The following is an 18710-nucleotide window of genomic DNA, read 5'->3' as shown; positions in this document are numbered from 1 at the left end:
GCACCGGGAGTGGTGTTCGACCACGAAGTCGGTCTCTCGGACCACAGTGTCCCTCAAAGGGGAGCAAATAAGATGTATGCCAAAAATCGGGGCAAACGGAGGTGGTTAGGCGGTCCCGAACCGAGGTACACGGCCAACGGCTCCGAAAAATCGGAAACCGGACTCCAAACGGGCAAAATGGCCTACGACCACGAAACGTAGCCTACGGCCACTGAGAGATGATCTAAGAGACCTCTCCCTCCCTTCGCGAAGAGAAAACAAAGAAAACAGAGCCTGGTTCGTAAACTGAGGCAAAGCACAAAAGAGTCCAGAGGCAAGGCTCGCAGCCGAGACTCTGAAACTTCTGAGCAAGCACAATATGCAATATCACCGAGTGCTCAACTGGTGACGTCTGAGTCTCAAGGTCGGTCAAAAATGGGGTGTCTACATGGCTGCAGAAGAGGGTTGTAGTAGTGGTCGAAGGTTGGCAGTGGTGAGGGAAAAGGACAGCAGTGGGGAAGTGCTGCAAGGATTGGAGATGGTGTCGCCGGCACGGGCTTCGGCTGGGTTTGAATGGATGAATATTTGGCCTCTTTGGTAATTTTCTTGAGTGACAAATTGGTAATTAAAAAAATTGAAAAATTGTGTGGGATAAGAGTTTTTGTGGTGTGCAAATAGCAGCTCCCACCCACTAGATATTATTGTCAAGGGCATTTCAATAGTCAAGTTTTTTGTATCTAATCTAATTATTAATCCTATGTAAAGAAAAATATAGATGACAATTATGTAATTCTTATACATTTGTTTTTTTATGTATTTCATGTCTCTCCGGGTCAGGTGTTATGGATTCCTTAACACTCACCACCACCACCACTAACGCTACCTCCACCTCTACCATTCATTGAAAAAAGAATTCAATAAAGTAAAACAGTTTGTTTAACCTAATTTACTTAAACCCATTACTTAAATGAACTAGTTTAGATTAGATTTTTTAATACTTAACTTGTTTGATTTGACCCGTCCAAATTCGCTGGTTTGTTGTCACTATTACATATTGAAATTCTTTTATTTTTTATTTTTTTTATAAGGCACAAATTCAATCAACGGACTCTATCATATGATTCAAAGAAGTATTGGAATGAATGTTTCAAAAAAGTAGGAAGGTCGTGGTTTTCTATGTGATGATCATTTTGGTGCACAAAAGTCCGTCAGAGAATAAAATACATAAACATATGACCAAAGAAAATTAGAGGTTAGTTGGTTTGTGACATGGGACATAGCATCACGACAACTTCTTTTTATTTATTTATTTATTTATTATTATTATTATTTTTTTTTTTTTTTTTTTTTTTTGAGGAAATCACGACAACATCTTAGTTGTTGGGTAATCTTGTTATTTGCCAAAAGTGTTTTGACATTTCGTTAGCTAAGGGTCATTTGGTAATGTTTCTGTTAGATTGTTCTTGGAAATTTTTTTTTTTTTTTTTTTTTAAATAAGTCAATTTTTAGGAACTTTAAAAAATTACTTTTGAATTCTCAAAAGCTGTTATCGCACAAAAATGAATACAATACGGAAATTATGATTTTTTTAACTTTATATATATATATATATATATATTGAAAAAACATGAAAAGCGAGAAAGGTTTTGGTAAAGGATCGGTATAGATGAGAATGATATAAATGGCATACAAATTGTTGTAGGGTCAGAATTTTAAACACAAAATACCTAAGATATTTTGTTAGAAAATATTTTGTATTCCTAAGTTTAGACTCCCAAACCAACCATTAGCGATGTGTCATAAATCATATCATTTGAAAATTCTACTAAAATATAAAAATTATTCAGTAAGTACTTGCCATGTCATTAGGAATTGGTATTAGGGGTCCAAAATTGGTGGAAGTAGCATTCCAAATTCAATAACTTGAGTAATTGTGAAGTGGTTGCATTTTTTGTCTTATTAAACCGTAAAACCTTCATTTGTAGATTAATAGAATATTTGATAATCTGATTTAGTACTTAAAACTGAATATATTAATTGATAATTTAGCCCTGTTTAATAACTACAATTGATATATCACTTATAATTTTAAGTATCTCTTAAAATATAAGTTAAAATTTAAGAAAAATTTAAGTCACAATGAAACTTAATTAATTCTGACTAAATTTATAAATACTAAATATAAGCATTGATGTACACTATTACAAACCTACCACCACCAACATTATGCCACTGACACTACTACCACCACCACCATCACTATCGTGATCACTACCACCACCATCACTACCGCGACCACTACTACCACCACCACCACCACCACGCCACTGCCACCACAACCAACACCATCATGCCATAGCTATCACTACCACTATTGCTACCACCACCACTACCACTATAATTATGTCACCGCTGATAAGCCAGAGCACACAGAGCTGCAGTCCCAGTCGCAGTTGTAGCAAATCAGCCAAGGCTACAATAATAGCATAATTGTTTCAAGTGGTTAGGCTATTAGAATTAAACCAAGGTTAGATTAGTTTGTTATAGTTAGGTTAGGTTGTTATGAATACTTTGTTATGATTAGCTTCAATATAAAATGTATTGAACCTCTGTAATCAAGGTATGAAAAAATATATTCAAATTTCCTTTATGGTATCAAAGCTTTCTCGGCCCTTGCGAGCAACGATCCTTGAAGGATTGAAGAAGCTTCGCAGACGTTCTTCAATGGCTTCTTCTATTTCTTCTACAACTTTACCTTCTAGTCTCACACTCCTAATCTCAAATCTCAATGCCTTCGTTGCAACAAAACTTGATTCAACGAATTACATCATATGGAAAAGTTAGCTTCAAAATATCTTGAGAGCTACAAATCTGCTTGTATAGATTGATGGATCTGAGGTATGTCCCTCACCTACAATGCTTCCAATAATCACGAAGTCCTGAATCCAATTTAGGCCAAGTTTGGCATATTACAAAAAAGGAAAAAAGTTAAAAAGTTGCTCAAAAAGTTAAAAAGTTAACACTATTCACAAAAAGCTAACAATTACGGCGGCACAACTCTCAATCCTAATTTTCCCCTACAAATTAATTTTTATAATTTTTTATTACACATTTTTCCATAAAAAGTCAAAAAGTTAACTAAAACATTCATATTTTTTTCCTCAAATTTTTAGTTCAAAAAGACAAAAAGTGCACTTATTTAGGACACCCCAAACAACCCCTAAGAGATCACAACTGATGCTCATCTTTTGAGTTGCATAACTGCCACTCTATCTCCTTCTATGTTCACATATGTTCTTCACTGTCAGACTAGTCATGAGGTTTGGAATGTCCTTGCCAAACGATTCACCTTTTATCTAGATCTCATATCCATCAGTTGAAAAATAAACTAAGTCATATTGTTAAGAAAGGATTTACAATGGAAGATTACTTGAATCAGTTCAAGATCATTTCAAATCAATTAGCTTTGGCCTCTTCACCTGCAGATGATGAAGATCTAGTCTTACTTATCCTCAATGGTTTACCAAAAGAGTATAATGTTCTCAAAACCACATTTCGTGCTAGATCAGATCCTTTTTTATTGGAAAATCTTTCATCTCTGCTATGTTCTGAAGCTATCCATATTGAATTCTCACTCAAACATACACATGCCTCTAAACTTCCTTTTGCATATTCTGCAACTAGAGGTACCTGCGTCAATAGAGGTGGTCATAGAGGCTCTTAACGAGGCAGAGGTTCCTTTTGGCTTCACAACGCAGAGATGGAAACAGGTCTCGAGGTACTCAGTCTGGTCAATATCCAGCGGAAATCAATTTCAGAAAGACAGGTTCAGTCCCAATCACACAGTCACCTGTCAGATTTGTGGAAAAGTCAATCACTCTACTCTTGATTGCTAGATTAGATTGGATTCTTCTTTTCAAAATCCACAGAATTCACAATCTTCCTCTTCCAATCATCCATCTACTTCTTTATCTCAGGCTCACTCTAAAGCATATGTTGCCTCAACATCAAATGCACCTCCTCCCACCAATTCTCAGTGGTTTCTTGATTCAGCAGCAACAAGCACTACAGCAAAAAACAGATTTGGCGACTAACTTTTTAGTCGCTAAAGGTTCAATTTTGGTCACCGACTAATATTTTTGGTCGTCACCTTTGTCATTGAAAGATGGTCGGGGACAGTAATTGGCAACTAAAAAAATTTTAGTCGCTAAAAGCACACAATTGGCGACTAATAATTTAGTCGCCAAAAGTGTTTCAATTAAATTTAACATGACATTTTCAGTGACTAATATTTTTGGTCGCCAAAACCTAAACTGTTTGGCTACTAAAACTTTAACCGCCTAAGGTCTAACATTTTCTGTTTGGCTACTAATATTTTAGTCGCCAAAAGCATTTTTCAACGACTAATATTTTTGTCGCCAAAGCACTAATTGCTTAACTACTAACACTTTCGTCGCCTAAGGTCCAATATTTCCTATTTTGGCTACTAATAGTTTGGTTGCCAAAAGTGTTTTTCCTCTTCTTTTTTTTCGCTACTAAATTACTAGTCGCCTAAAATCTTATTTGTTATGGCTACTAAATATTTAGACACCAAAGATTTGTTTTCATTTAATTCTTTTTTTTTAGCTACTAACTATTTAGTCGGCAAAAATATTGACTTTATTTTTGGCTACCAATTTTTTAGTCGCCAAAACATCATTTTATGTTTTTTTTTTTTTTTTTTTTTTTAATTTGTCCACACCCACAACCTGTATATATTCCATGCAACCTGTATGATATATACAAACTGGTTTATACATTTATTATCACCCATTCAACAATCTACATCCATTTCACTTCCAACCATTTAAAAATTAATACCTTCAAATGTCAATAATTCCATACAAATCAAATACATTCCAACTTAGAATAATAATTCCATACATAACATAAATGATCATAGGGAAATTTCATCTTCCGTATACAAAAATTTATTTACTACTATGCCAAATGACAATTGGCAAGGTACAAAACACCATGGTAATATGTACCACGACAAAAGGCAATCAATAGATCACGGGATAAATTATCTATTTGAAGGAAAAAGTACACAAAAAGTAGAGGACGACAAGAATTGAGGAGTTTACAAAAGTGTAAATTGTCATCCGTCCACAAAAATGGAATATCCACAACTCCATGCCAAAAGCCATCTACAAAAAAATAATAAATAAATAAAAATACACCAATTGGTTCCATGTATAGCATTTAAGCATAATGTCACACCCCTTGTAACTGTAATAGAACTTTATCCTAACATTCGTAATTTGATAAGCAAATTATGAAAACAAGATGCCAATACTAAAGATAAGCAAATTACTCTCCAACTCCAAGGAAACGTTGCAATTCGGTTGAAAGATCTGATTCACTATTGTATCACTAACACAGTCTCCCAAGACATAAAACCATTTCTTCTGGCTAGAGAACAATAGTTGCCTCCTCTAGGAGTCACAAACCTTCCTCTCAGTCATTCAAATATTATTTTTCTAAGATATGAACCAATAACATTCATTAATAAGTCAAGATAGTGAAGACAATATTTTGTTTGCACATGAGGCTACCAAATCAGATCGCAAAGCAAGGAGAGAAATTTAAGATTGAGAGAATAGGAACTTCAACTGACATTAAGTCCACTAATGCTAGAACCTACATGTATATCCCAACTTTTTTCTCACCATATTCTTTAAACTTATCTTTAGATTTCAAGAACTGTTGCATAAATACTAAAGGGCACAGAAGACTAGCATCATTTGCAACCATTTCAGGGGTGTATCAAGAACAGAACTACTTTAAAAACGAAGTTGAAGCAAGCTGTGGACAGGATTAATAATATTGGCAAGAAACTGAATTATTATGTGCCTTTCATATAATTCTACTTGTGCTAAAGTATCAGTTTCTATCAACATATCCCACCTACTAGATAGATCTGTACTTTCACTCTAATTAAAATTTCCCAAGTACAACCAATTTGATGCATTTTGATGTCCCATTGAAATCCCCTTCCATGATAAGACCACAAATAATAATAATAATACTAATAATAATAATAATAATAATAATAAAATCCACTTCAAATATCTTTAGCTCTTTGACCCAAGAATAACAGGTGCTTGGTATCACATTTCCCTACACATTTAATCTCTCAAGTAAATATACATACTTGGGAAGTATTGCTTTTGCTTTCAAGTTTAGGCATTGTAATATGACATAAGATGCAAAGAATGAGCCATATCTCTCCCAAGATCATCAGGATTTGCATGCACAACCACTGCCCTCCCCAATATGGAATGTTGCCCGCTTATCGGAATCTACAATTTTGAAAACAAGGTGTACACATAATTCTAGCAAATCAAAGCTTTCCATACCATTGAAAAATGAGAGATTTAAAATAGTATTCTATATGGCATTTGAAACTACAATTTTTTCGTCCAGCAATTGAAACAAGTTAATCCCTTACTGTGTGCAGTAGGTCAATAATCAAATTAACAGAATATGACATCAATTAAATCCTCTTTCTTTTCGTCATCATTATGAAACAAAAAGTAACAATTTTGGAATGAAGAAAATTGCTCTTAATATACGAGCATGTCTTTAATCATCATCTCTGCAACCCTGGAAACATGGAAACACAAGTATAGGCTATTAAATGAATCCACTCCAAATAATATCAATAGCAGCAATGAATAACAGAAACTTAACACACACCATCTGGGCCAGTAACAATATTACCTAAATTTCCGGCGTGACATTCTTTATCAGAAGGAGTTTCGTGATACTTCTTGAATGGATTAAAATGAGGTCCTGCTATTATAAATAATTCATCAAATCAGGAACCTCGATCAACCCCCCAACAACCAACAAACAGAACTCATTCATGATTCATACAAGAGCAAAGCTCTAATTAGAATTTGAATATAATAGACAAACATGTTGTGTTGTGGGTAAGCTTTTTTTTTTTAATAGTCATAATCTAAACACAATACAAAGTTAGGTTATCAGATGTATATTTTATTTTATTATTATTTTGTTTAGTGGGCCAGGGATGGATTATTTGAAAAATTGGTTCTTCATTACACTCTCTCCTTGAACTTTTGATTGCTAATACTTGAACCTTTGAATTTCACAAATGATTTGGCTAAGAGAACCCTGGAAAGAGTATAGAGACAGTGTTTGATTTGGTGGAGATGGAGGACGATGAAAGGCGAGCTATTGCAAATGTCAGATTCACAATTGTTGGATATTGCGTGGGTTTGCAACCGTTTCCCGAATATTCATATGACCTATGATATGGTTGATGGCGACAATGTGAGGGCTAGGAATGATGCCAATTTGCAGGTGACCCTTGAATGGGATCTTGAGGGTAGGACAGAGGTGGCACCCGTTGATGCCCCCAAGGTATCCTAAAACCAAAGAAGAAGGATGGTGGCTTGTGGTTGGTGATACCAAAAGTAACCAAAAGTAAGCTTGCCATCAAAAGAGTTTCCTTGCAGAGGAAAGCCAAGGTCAAGCTTGATTTTGCTGCCCATGGAGAAGCAGGAAAAAAGACCAATACCCTCTATTTCATGTGTGATTCTTAGCAGTAAAACTGATCACAATAAAATACATAAATCCACACCTCATTTAACTCTCTTTGCTTCAGAAAAACTTTTAAGATCAAACACAATGGCCCTAATAGGGGCATCTTAGATACAGCATTCTGAAAAGGGAACCACATATATACTAGAAATTGCAAAAACTAAATCAAAAGAACTCGTGCATTTGCATTTATACTTACTATGTGTTCAAAAACTAAGGCATTTTCGGGTCAACTCCAAGCCTACGCTTCCTAATTACATTCCGTCAGTTGTCACAAGTCATATTTGTCAATGGGAAGCTGTCCGTGAGAGCCACATGGTGGTTTGAGGGCTGTTTTGAATTTTCGGCCCCGCAACGCCCTTTTTCAACTAAGTTTAAGGCGTTTTCGGCTATAACTCCTAGCCTACGGGTCCGAATTACATTCCATCTATTGTCACAGGTCTTATTTGTCATGGAGAAGCTGTCCGTGAGAGCCACACGGTGGTTCGGGGGCTGTTTTGATTTTCGCCCGTGGAACGCCTTTTTTCAACTAAGTTTAAGGCGTATTCGGCCCTAACTCCCAACCTATTGGTCCGAATTACATGCCGTCAGTTGTCACAAGTCTTATTTGTCAAGGGGAAGCTGCCCATGAGAGCCAGATGGTGGTTCGGGGACTGTTTTGAATTTTTGACCGCAAAATGTCCTTTTTTGACTAAGTTTAAAGCATTTTTGGGTCTACCTCCAACCCTACGCATCCTAATTACATTCTGTCAGTTTTCAAAAGTCCTATTTGTCAAGAGGAAGCTTCTGTGATAGCCACACGGTGGTTCTGGGGCTGTTTTGAATTTTCGACCCCGAAACGTCATTTTTCGACTAAGTTTAAGGCGTTTTTGGATCTAACTCCAAGCCTACGGATCTGAATTACATTCCGATTGTTGTCAAAAGTCCTATTTTTCAAGGAAAAGCTATCCGTGACAGCCACATGGTGGTTCAGGGGCTGTTTTGAATTTTTGATCCCGGAACGCTCTTTTTCGACTAAGTTTAGGTGTTTTCGGCTCTAACTCCCAACCTACACATGCTAATTACATTTCTCCAATTGTTATAGGTTGTATTTTTCATGGAGAAGCTTGCAGTGACATCCATACAGTGGTTCGGGGGCTATTTCGCATTTTTGCCCCCTTAACGCCCCTTTTCAGTTAAGTTTATGGCGTTTTCAGCTCTAACTCTCAAACTACACGTGCTAATTACATTCCTTCTATTGTCACAGGTCCTATTTTCCATGGGGATGCTGTCTGTGACATTCGTACTGTGTTTCAGAGGTTGTTTTGCATTTTCGCCCCCTTAACGCCCTTTTTCGGTTAAGTTTATCGCGTTTTCAGCTCTAACTCCCATCCTACACGTGCTAATTACATTCCGTCTGTTGTTACAAGTCCTATTTGTTGTGATGAAGCTGGTTGTGACATCCGTACGATGGTTCGGGGGCTGTTTTGCATTTTTCACCCCCTTAACGCCCTTTTTCGATTAAGTTTAAAGTGTTTTCGGCTGTAACTCCCAATCTATACGTGCTAATTGCATTCCGTCTGTTATTACAGGTCCTATTTGTCATGGGAAAGGTGGTCATAACATCCATACGGTGGTTCAGGGGCTGTTTGGAAATTGGGTTTGTTTTGATATGTGGGTACTGTGTTGCCTTAGGCAATTCAAATATCTTAAAAGGCTTCTATGCATGCCAGATTTAAAGTACAGACAACAAAATTAATTAGTTGCCTTAGCCAGACAGTCTAAAAAAAGCTAATTTCAATTAGTAGAAGGGAAGTCTTTCCATGCATATGAAGTAAATATGAATAGTCCTTATAATGCAAGTCTAAATTTTGCAACCTTTGTCTTAGTTTTGCCACAAATTATGACAATCATGGACTGCTAATGTGTTGAATTTGCATCTAAGCAATGGACAAAGTGTTCCAATCTAATATAAACCTTCTACAACCAACCAAGAGGTTAAGTGAGATGAGACAATGCCTCTAGTGATGCAACTGACCTAGCTATTCTTATTAACATTGTAAAGCAAAGTAATAATTGTACAACACCAAATGAAGTGTCATCATCCAGAGCTCGAGACACTTTCAAAACCTAGATCACTAGTTTTGTCACTGAAAACAAAAAAAATAATGGCACGAATCGTAGTGTTATTAAACTAATAAATAGTTTCTGTCCAGGTCACAAGTGAACACCCCCAAAAACATAGATTTAAAGAAGAGAGACAGATAGAGAGAGGTAAACCACCACTTCTTCCCTGCCCTATTGGCAATTAAGAAAATTTTTTGTTGGGTGGTAGTATATCTCAAAACTAGCATGTTGTCAAATGAGGAAGCAAAGATGGATTACCTACCACATACATGCACACAACAAGAAAATCAAAACAAAATGATCACGTGTATTTGTAGTTTGTATTGGTAGGGCAGTATATTCTACATTCTAATAACATACAATGTATGGAACTCATCGAAAGAAATCTTGAAATACTAATCTTTTACTTTGTATATGCCATATACAAAATTGACCAATAAATTCTATCAATCAATTAATGAATTTAACATTTCATTCAACTCCAAAGAGGACTAACAATTTAACATCTCTAAAAAGTCCAACACAGTACAGAGTAACAAAAGCATGACCATCTTTCTCTAACAATGAGATGAGTCACCCTTGTGAAAATGCATGCTACAGATTTTGATTGGCTATGCCAGCCACAAGCTAATCAAATTGGTTTTGCTAGCAAAGTGATAATTACATTGCAAATAGAAACCCAAGCTCCGAAAAATAAGCACCATGTAGTTCTGAAAACGGCAAATTTTAGTAGTCCTTCCCTTAACTCAAACACTGAAGTTACCAAGATCACTCATCAAACAAGTGAATCAATATATTTCAAACAATTAACCATCAATTTAAGTCAACAAACAAGTTAAAAACATTTGAAAGTTTAAAAACAAATACTGTGTCTGTCTCAGCCAGTGTTAGCATAGTAAGTTGCTTTAGCTTGAGGGTTTGATCAAGATCCAACTGCGGACAACGACTAACATTACCTAAAAAATATTCCGTACCAAATTTCAGTCACAGTATTTCAAGCACCCAATCCATGAAACCACTTTTGAAAGAGAAGAATATATTAATAAATCAAACTACTTTTGTTTCTGCTTTTAAGTCTATAGTTTTAACTTTCTAAATGCCTATTCATATACATTATAAAAAAGTGACAAAACCTTTCTTTCCATGGACCTCAGGTTGCATGAAGAACCCTTTTGTGCTTCAACATTGACCACCTTTGGAAACAATAATGGGACAAAGACACGCATAAGTAGATGGAGTTAATTTGAAAACTCTTGAAATTGAAATTGAGATTGATTTTCCCATAGGTTTGTAACATTGATGAAGTAATAGCATAACGGCCTACCTGACCTTAAAGATGGAATTGCGTATCTTTTACCATCATCCAACTCTTGTACATCTTTTCCGCCTATCTTTTAGTTTTTACTTATTTGCAACATAGATTAAAATTTGGCAGCACATGCTTTAGAGATTGTATTCAAAAGTTAGCGTGAAACAACTAACAATTTGGACTATACAAGTAGAACGTAAACAAGGATAGAGGTAAAAAAGAATGAGCAAAAATCTTTTTATCATATTTATAAGTTCTTCAAAAAATATTTTCTGTTTTAAAAAATAAAAATAAAAAATATATGAAAATAATGAGAGGTTGAAAATATGAAAATATTTTCTGTTTTACAAATAGGAACATAGATATGATATGAGTAATTTGTGAGAAGCTAACTCATGAGATTTCTATGATGCATGAATTTTTATTTTATTTTTAAAATGTAATAACCTAATTACTGTTCCAGTCCTTTCTTAGCAAGTCCTCTCCTCTATGTGCACTCCAAAAAAAAAAAAAAGGGAAGATAATTAAAGAAAACATACACCTTTCTGGTACATTTTCTCATTGTATGTATGATAAACATATTCAAGCACGTACTGCACAATAATTGCATATTAGTAGATATGAATATGGTGAAGATCATATTTCTATCTTTGATGCCACTTCCTACCATCCCATTAGGAGTTTGGCAGGATTATTTGTTTTATTTGTGTATTTTTTTTTTTTTTTCTTGCATATGCTTGTGTACACTAACAACAAAAGAAAACGAAATGTTGGATAGGGTAAACAGGGGTAATGTAGGCAATAATGCTGATCCTTGATTTTTTCAGCCATATCAGGTGTTTCTTTGAAAGTGTATAATAATAATAATAATAATAATAATAATAACAAACCCATTTCAGAAATGAGCAGTAAATGCACAAACCCATTTCAGAACTCTAGTTTAGGTCCTAAATTAATTCCTCTGCAATGAAAAAATCACTGCTAAGATTACATTCTTAACTCTGGTTTGGGGGACAGTCATCATATGGACAAACCCATTTCAAAAATGAGCAGTAAATGCACCTAAATCAAGCATATAAACCAAGACAATGATGTATTGAAATGGGTTCGGCTAAGAGCGAGATTGAGAGAATAAATCAACTGAATCAAGCATATAAACCAACTGAATCGAGTATAAATCAAGCATATAAAATCCTAAAGCCACAATCAGAAAAGGGGGAAACAGATGCAGAGAGAGAGAGAGAGAGAGAGAGAGGAGAGAGATAGAGAGACTGTGAGCGAGAGAGAGATAGACAGACAGACACACCAACAACGAGAGAGCGAGCGAGGAAGAGAGAGATAGATAGACAGACACACCAAGATTGAGTTAGCGAGCGAGGGAGAACCTGAGATCTACGGTTGTGCCGGTGGTACTTTGTGGTGGTGGCGATGGTCGTAGCCATGGCAATGTCTTCCGTACGGTGGGCTGCGGTAAGGTGTTTGTCTCTTTGGTTTGGTGTCTGATTTTGAGGTTTGAATGTTGTTGTGTGTAACAGAGAAAGGGGCGGGCAGCATTAAAAGAGTCTGTGCGCGCGCCCTAAAAATTTTGAAGATTTAGCGACTGAAAGAAATTTTTGTTGGCAAAAGTGTTATTATAGGCGACTATCCGATTTTGTAGCCATAGGAAAATAAACAGTGACTATTTTATTGGTCACCAAATGTATATTTGGCAACTAAATCTCCACTTGGTCGGAAAAAATTTGTATTTGCCCACTAAATTTTTTAGTCACTAAAGATTAACCAAAAAAATATACCTGTTTTTGGCTACTAACATTTATTTTGTAGGTAAAAATTCATATATAACGACTAAAAAAAATTAGTAACCTAAAATTGAGACTAACGGCGACTAATAAATTTTTTAGTCGATAAAAGTGTCACTTTTGCCGACAAAAAGGTAATTTAGTCGCCAATAAATAATATTTCACTACTAAAAAATTTTAGTAGCTAAAAACAATACCATCGCCGACTAATACACATTTTAATCGCCCATAGTCAACTTTTTGGCGACTAAATTTTGTTTAGTCGCCAAAAGTGGTCGCCAAATGTGCAAATTCTTGGAGTGAAGCCACATGACAAATGATCTATCCAACCTTTCTTACTATCAACCATATCCAGGCAGTGATCAAGTTACTATTGGTGATGGCACAACTTTGCCTATCACTCGTACTGGTAAAGGACTCCTTTCCACACCTAATTTTCCTTTTCATCTTACTAAAATGCTACGTGTGCCCTCTATTTCTTCTAATTTATTCTTTGTTCATCAGTTGTCTGTTGATAACAACTGTATTTTTACTTTTGATAATAATTCCTTTATTATTCAAGACAAGAATACTCAGAAGGTGCCACATGAAGGCTGCTATGCTAATGGTCTCTATCCCTTTATACTATCACATTCATCCGTTGCATCCACATCTCAAGTATACTACTCTTGTTCCACCAGTTCCTCTTCTACTCCAAATTGGCATTTTCAACTTGGTCATCCTTCCTCCAAGAAGCTTCATCACCTTATGACTCGTCATCACTTAGGTTATTTTTCTTTATCTATTAAGAATAATACCAGTTTGTGTGAGCATTGTTGTGTGTCTAAGAGTCATAGATTGCCTTTCACATTGTCTAACTCTACTGAAAATAAATCATTGGCTCTTATTCATACTGATGTTTGGGATCCATTCTCAGCCTTAGTTTCAGGTTTTAAATACTATGTTGTTTTCATTAATGATTTTAGTAAATTTACTTGGCTTTTTCCTTTACATTACAAGAGTGAAGTCTTTACTAAATTTTTGGAATTCAAAGCTTTTATTGAAACTTAGTTTCACACCAAACTTCAAATTTTAAGAAATAATAATGGAGGGGAATGCCTAAGCAATTAGGTTCAAAAACTTAAGGGCATTGAACATCAGTTGATTTGTCCATATACACTTGCCCAAAATGGTGTAGCAGAGAGGAAGCACGTATATCTTATTGAAACTACCATTACTCTTATGCATCATTCATCCCTTCTTTTGCAGTATTGGTTTCAACATCTTGCAACTTTTGTATTTTTGATCAATAGACTTCCTACTCTCAAACTTCAAAATCTTACTCCATTTAAGGTTTTGTTCAAACAAAAACATGATTACAAGTTTCTTTGATCCTTTGGGTGCAGATGTTATCCTTGGCTTAGACCATACACTTCTCATAAACTTCAACCAAGATCTCTTCCATTTGCCTTCATTGGATATCAACCTTCTATTAAAGGCTACAAATGTCTTGATCCAAGCACAGGTAAGATTTATGTGTCTAGGCATGTTATCTTTGATGAAGATTTGTTTTCTTTTAAACTGTCCACAGTTACCTCCTTTCCTGCACATGCTCTTCCTCAGTTATTCATTTTTTTCTAGTCTATTACACCTGCACCTATCTCAACAGCACATACAACCTCTACTTCTACTTCTATACCAGCTACACATATACTCTTTTATACTCCTACAACATTATCTCCTACAGAACCAGCTTCTTATTCTCCAGACCCAGCTCCTATCTTAGCAGCACCAACTCCCTCTATTCCTATTTCCTCTATTTTCATTGATTTTCCTTGCCTTCTACCTTTTAATGTTCATCCTATAGTTACCAGGTCTAAAGCCCACTATACTTCCTGTTTTCTTGCTTCCATTGATACTTATGAACCACAGACTTATTAAGAGGCGGCCAAATCCTTTGCTTGGTAGGCTGTTATGCTTGATGAATATCAAGTTATGGGAGCCGAATATTACTGAATCAATAGGGACGAATAAACCCGTCCGGTCCGGAACGTAACTTCTATTCAGCTTTTATCCTAGTCAACCGAAGAGCCGAATAGAAATAATCGACACTCCAGCCAGTAGAGTAAAGGCCGAGTAGAAGTACGTGTAAAGGATCATGGATGGGCCTGGCCTTAAGGCCCAAAGAGAATACTATAAATATGGGATCATCAGTCAGAGAAAGGTATGTGAGAACTGTTATGCTTAACTTAGAATACAAGTAATCTTGAGTGTAGAGACTGACTTGCCCGTCGGAGTGCTGATTTCGACATCCCCGACCGAAGTGTTTATTCCTTTTCAGGTGACTAGCAGAGGATCACGAGCGTCCCCTAGGATCAGAAGAGTATTTCCAAACCATTTCTCCACAATTGGCGCCGTCTGTGGGAATACTCAAACACATCCATGGCGGGCGTAACGGAAGACCCTCCGATAGTCACTTATGAAACCACATAGAGAGATGACCTCACTCCAACAAACATGCTTGGACCGGAGACTATCCTCGCAAGACGCGCTTTGAACTTTGCCTCACCCTCGACTTCAGAGCATGAGGCAATGCAAGCGATCATGGAACAAGCAAAGCAAAATGAACAGAGGTTGGAGAACATGATCGCTGAGAACGAATGTCGCCGTCAGGATTTGGCCTTGGAAGTGGCGAAGTCCAAACAAGCTGTACGCCAAGATCCGGAACGACCTGTGAGGGCAGGTGGTCGACGATCTCGAGCTCGACAACAAGACACTGATAGCAACTCTGACTCATTATCCCCAGAGCCCAAGAAGAAGGGACGATCTGAAACTTCCAGTTCCTCTGAAGAGAGTCCACGTATAAGGCATAAGCGCAGGAGAAACAGCTCAGATGAAGATGACCAGCATGATCACTTTATACGACGAATCGCCAGGGCGGTTCTGCCCAAAAAGTTCAAAACTCCGTCGTACACTCTCTATGATGGAAAATCAGACCCCACCGATCACATCCGTCACTACAAGCAAGCCATGACATTACATGCAGACGACGAGGCCCTTATATGCCGAATATTTCCCAACAGTTTGGGACCATTGGCTGTCAGGTGGTATTATAAACTGGAGCCGGCTTTAATCAAAAGCTTCCATCAATTACAGAAATCCTTCAGGGCCAGATTCATCACCAATGAGGTCCAGCCGAAACAAGCCGACTCTCTCTGGGCAATACAGATCCAGCCAGGAGAAACACTAAGAGCGTATTCGGCACGTTATTGGGAGTGCTTTAATCTTGTTGATGATGCTTGCAACGATTCCATGGCCATCACCGCCTTCAAAATAGGTTTGCATCCTGACAGTGCTCTCCGCAGTTCCTTGGCTAGAAGGCCCCATAAAACAGTCTGGTCGTTAATGAAGAAAGTTGAGGAATACTACAAAGTGAAGGATGACACATTGCGAGTTAAAGCCGAAAACATGGCTAACAAGACGGCCCCTTCTGAAATTGCTCAACCAATAAATGTTGTAGCATCTCAGAGCCCTGAACCCGGCATCGGGCTAAACGAGACAAGAGACGGGATTCCCGCCGATTAAGCGACCAATGCTCCCACCGAGCAAATGAACAACTGCAAGTTGATAGCAGGCGCACGAAGCGCGCCGACAAGAAATATACGAAGTTGACAGAGCCAATTAGCACGGTTATGCCCAAAGTCCAACACCTTCCGTTCTTCAAATGGCCGTCCAAAATGGTAGGACCTCCCGACATGAGGAGACGGAATAGACGGTGAGAGTATCACAAGGACCATGACCATGATACTGAGAGTTGTTATGCATTGAAGGATCACTTGGAAGAATTGGTACAAGATGGTTGGCTACAACAATACGTCCGAAAAGGCAACTCAACCAAAGCAATAGCCTTAAGACAAGATTCTCCTCCACTCGGCGTGATCCACATGATATACAGCCTGCTGATGTCATCCATGGTGCATACTATTCAGTCAAATCCCGACCCTCAAGCTCAACTCACTCTAGCTAAACGACCCCACGAAGCTGGGAGCATTGCTTTTGATGATTCAGATTTGGCCGGAGTGACACTTCCCCACATCGATCCCTTGGTAATCGAGTTACGCATAAACCGATTCACAGTTGAGTGCGTACTCATTGATCCAGGGAGCACATCGGAGGTTATGTACTACAAGACATTCACCAAACTCGGCTTCTCTGAATCGGATCTCTTCCCGGGCCCTTATCCACTATTCGGCTTCAACGCTAATCCAAAGTACCCGTTGGGGAAAATCACACTACCCATTCGAGCGGGTTCCCGAACAGTGAATGTAGAATTCTTGGCCGTCAAGCTACCATCGCCGTACAATCTCATTATGGAGCAGACTTGGTTGCACACCATGCAGGCCGTGCCGAGTATGTACCATCAGCTGCTATGCTTCCTGACAGAACGCGGCATTGAGCAAATCTGTGGCTCCTAGAAATCAGTACAAGCATGTTATCTCCTCGCTGGAAAGACGCCAAAGGAGTTGCAAGCGAATTCCATTGAAGTGCCGGATCGGGAGAGCCTCGACGATGTTGGATGGCCCCCGAGTGAAAAGGCCACAGAAGGCCTAGACTGAGTTGAAATCTACGGAAGCCTAGACAAGTTCTTCATGGTCGGCGCCTCCCTGAATCAAGCCGATAGACAGCTGCTAATTTCTTTCCTGCTCAGCAACCTTGATGTCTTTGCGTGGACTCCATACGAGATGTCGGGTATAGATCCGTCCGTTTCACAGCACCGTTTGAATGTTGACCCTAAGTGCAAGCCGATCATTCAGAAAAGCTGGCGGTCAGTCGCAGAGCACACTGCCGCCGTTGTTGAGGAGGTTGACAGGCTGCTTGAAGCCGGGGCAATCAGGGAAGTGACCTACCCTACATGGCTCTCTAATACAGTAGTTATGAAGAAAAAAAATGGGACTTGGTGAGCGTGCGTCGATTTCACGGATCTAAACAAAGCCTGCCCCAAGGATTGTTTTCCCCTACCCAGAATTGACCAACTTGTAGATGTGATGGCACGCCATCAACGTATGAGCTTTCTCGATGGTTACAGAAGCTACCATCAAATCGCCATGCATCTAGAGGACCAAGAAAAAACTGCAATCCTCACCCCAAGAGGAACTTACTGCTACAAGGTTATGCCTGTTGGGCTTAAGAATGCGGGGGCAACCTACCAAAGACTGGTCACTGCCATGTTCAAGGAACAACTCGGCCACACTATGGAAGTGTACATTGACGATATGGTGGTCAAGTCCAAGGAAGAACAGAATCATATAGCTGATCTGGAAGAGACATTCGACATTCTACGTAAATATAAAATGAAGCTGAACGCTTCCAAATGTGCGTTTCTGATCGGCTCTGGCAAATTCTTGGGTTACATTGTCAACCACTAAGGAATTAAAGCCAACCCAAGGCAAATCACAACAATCCTAGAACTCGGCTCCCCTTGATCGGTCAAAGAAGTTCAGAAGTTAATGGGGATGGCCGCCGCACTCAACAGGTTCATCAGTCGTTCCATGGATCGCTGCCGACAATTCTTTCATACACTATGGCAGGGCAAGGCTTTTGAATGGTCCACCAAGTGCGAAGCTGCTTTCAACGGCCTCAAGACCTACCTCCGATTAGCCCCACTCTTGACAACACCACCGGCCGGTGATCCACTCATTTTGTATTTGGTAGTTTTCGACCGGGCCGTCAGCGCCGTACTGATAAAGGAAGAACTGGGGGAGCAGAGGCCAGTGTATTATGTGAGCAAGGCAATGGTTGACGCCGAAACACCTTACCTTCCGCTGGAGAAACTCATCCTAGCCCTAGTCATGGCGGCAAGAAAGCTGATGCATTACTTCCAGGGGCATAGCATTGGGGTGCTAACAGATTATCCCCTCTGATCAGTA

The 18710-nt window shown here is 38.3% G+C and overlaps 1 long non-coding RNA gene across 3 annotated transcripts; it reads right to left on the bottom strand.

Moving 5' to 3' along the window:
• Window positions 1–4576: 4576 nt before the first annotated feature.
• Window positions 4577–12849, bottom strand: LOC114269409 (uncharacterized). Of its 3 annotated transcripts, none has more exons than XR_014356532.1 (4): window positions 12391–12847; window positions 6745–6819; window positions 6176–6627; window positions 4577–5168 (listed from the first exon to the last, which is right to left on the bottom strand). It is a non-coding gene; the product is annotated as an uncharacterized LOC114269409 (long non-coding RNA). The 3 variants fall into 3 exon arrangements; XR_014356533.1 differs by having other exon boundaries at window positions 6745–6816; XR_014356534.1 differs by having other exon boundaries at window positions 6176–6816; window positions 12391–12849.
• Window positions 12850–18710: the final 5861 nt, after the last annotated feature.

The sequence above is a fragment of the Camellia sinensis genome, chromosome 15 (genome assembly GCF_055761805.1).
Source record: "Camellia sinensis isolate YWXY chromosome 15, ASM5576180v1, whole genome shotgun sequence".
In the NCBI taxonomy this organism is placed as follows: domain Eukaryota; kingdom Viridiplantae; phylum Streptophyta; class Magnoliopsida; order Ericales; family Theaceae; genus Camellia; species Camellia sinensis.
The sequence above is the reverse complement of the archived record's forward strand: the minus strand, read 5'-3'. Positions and strand labels throughout refer to the sequence as shown.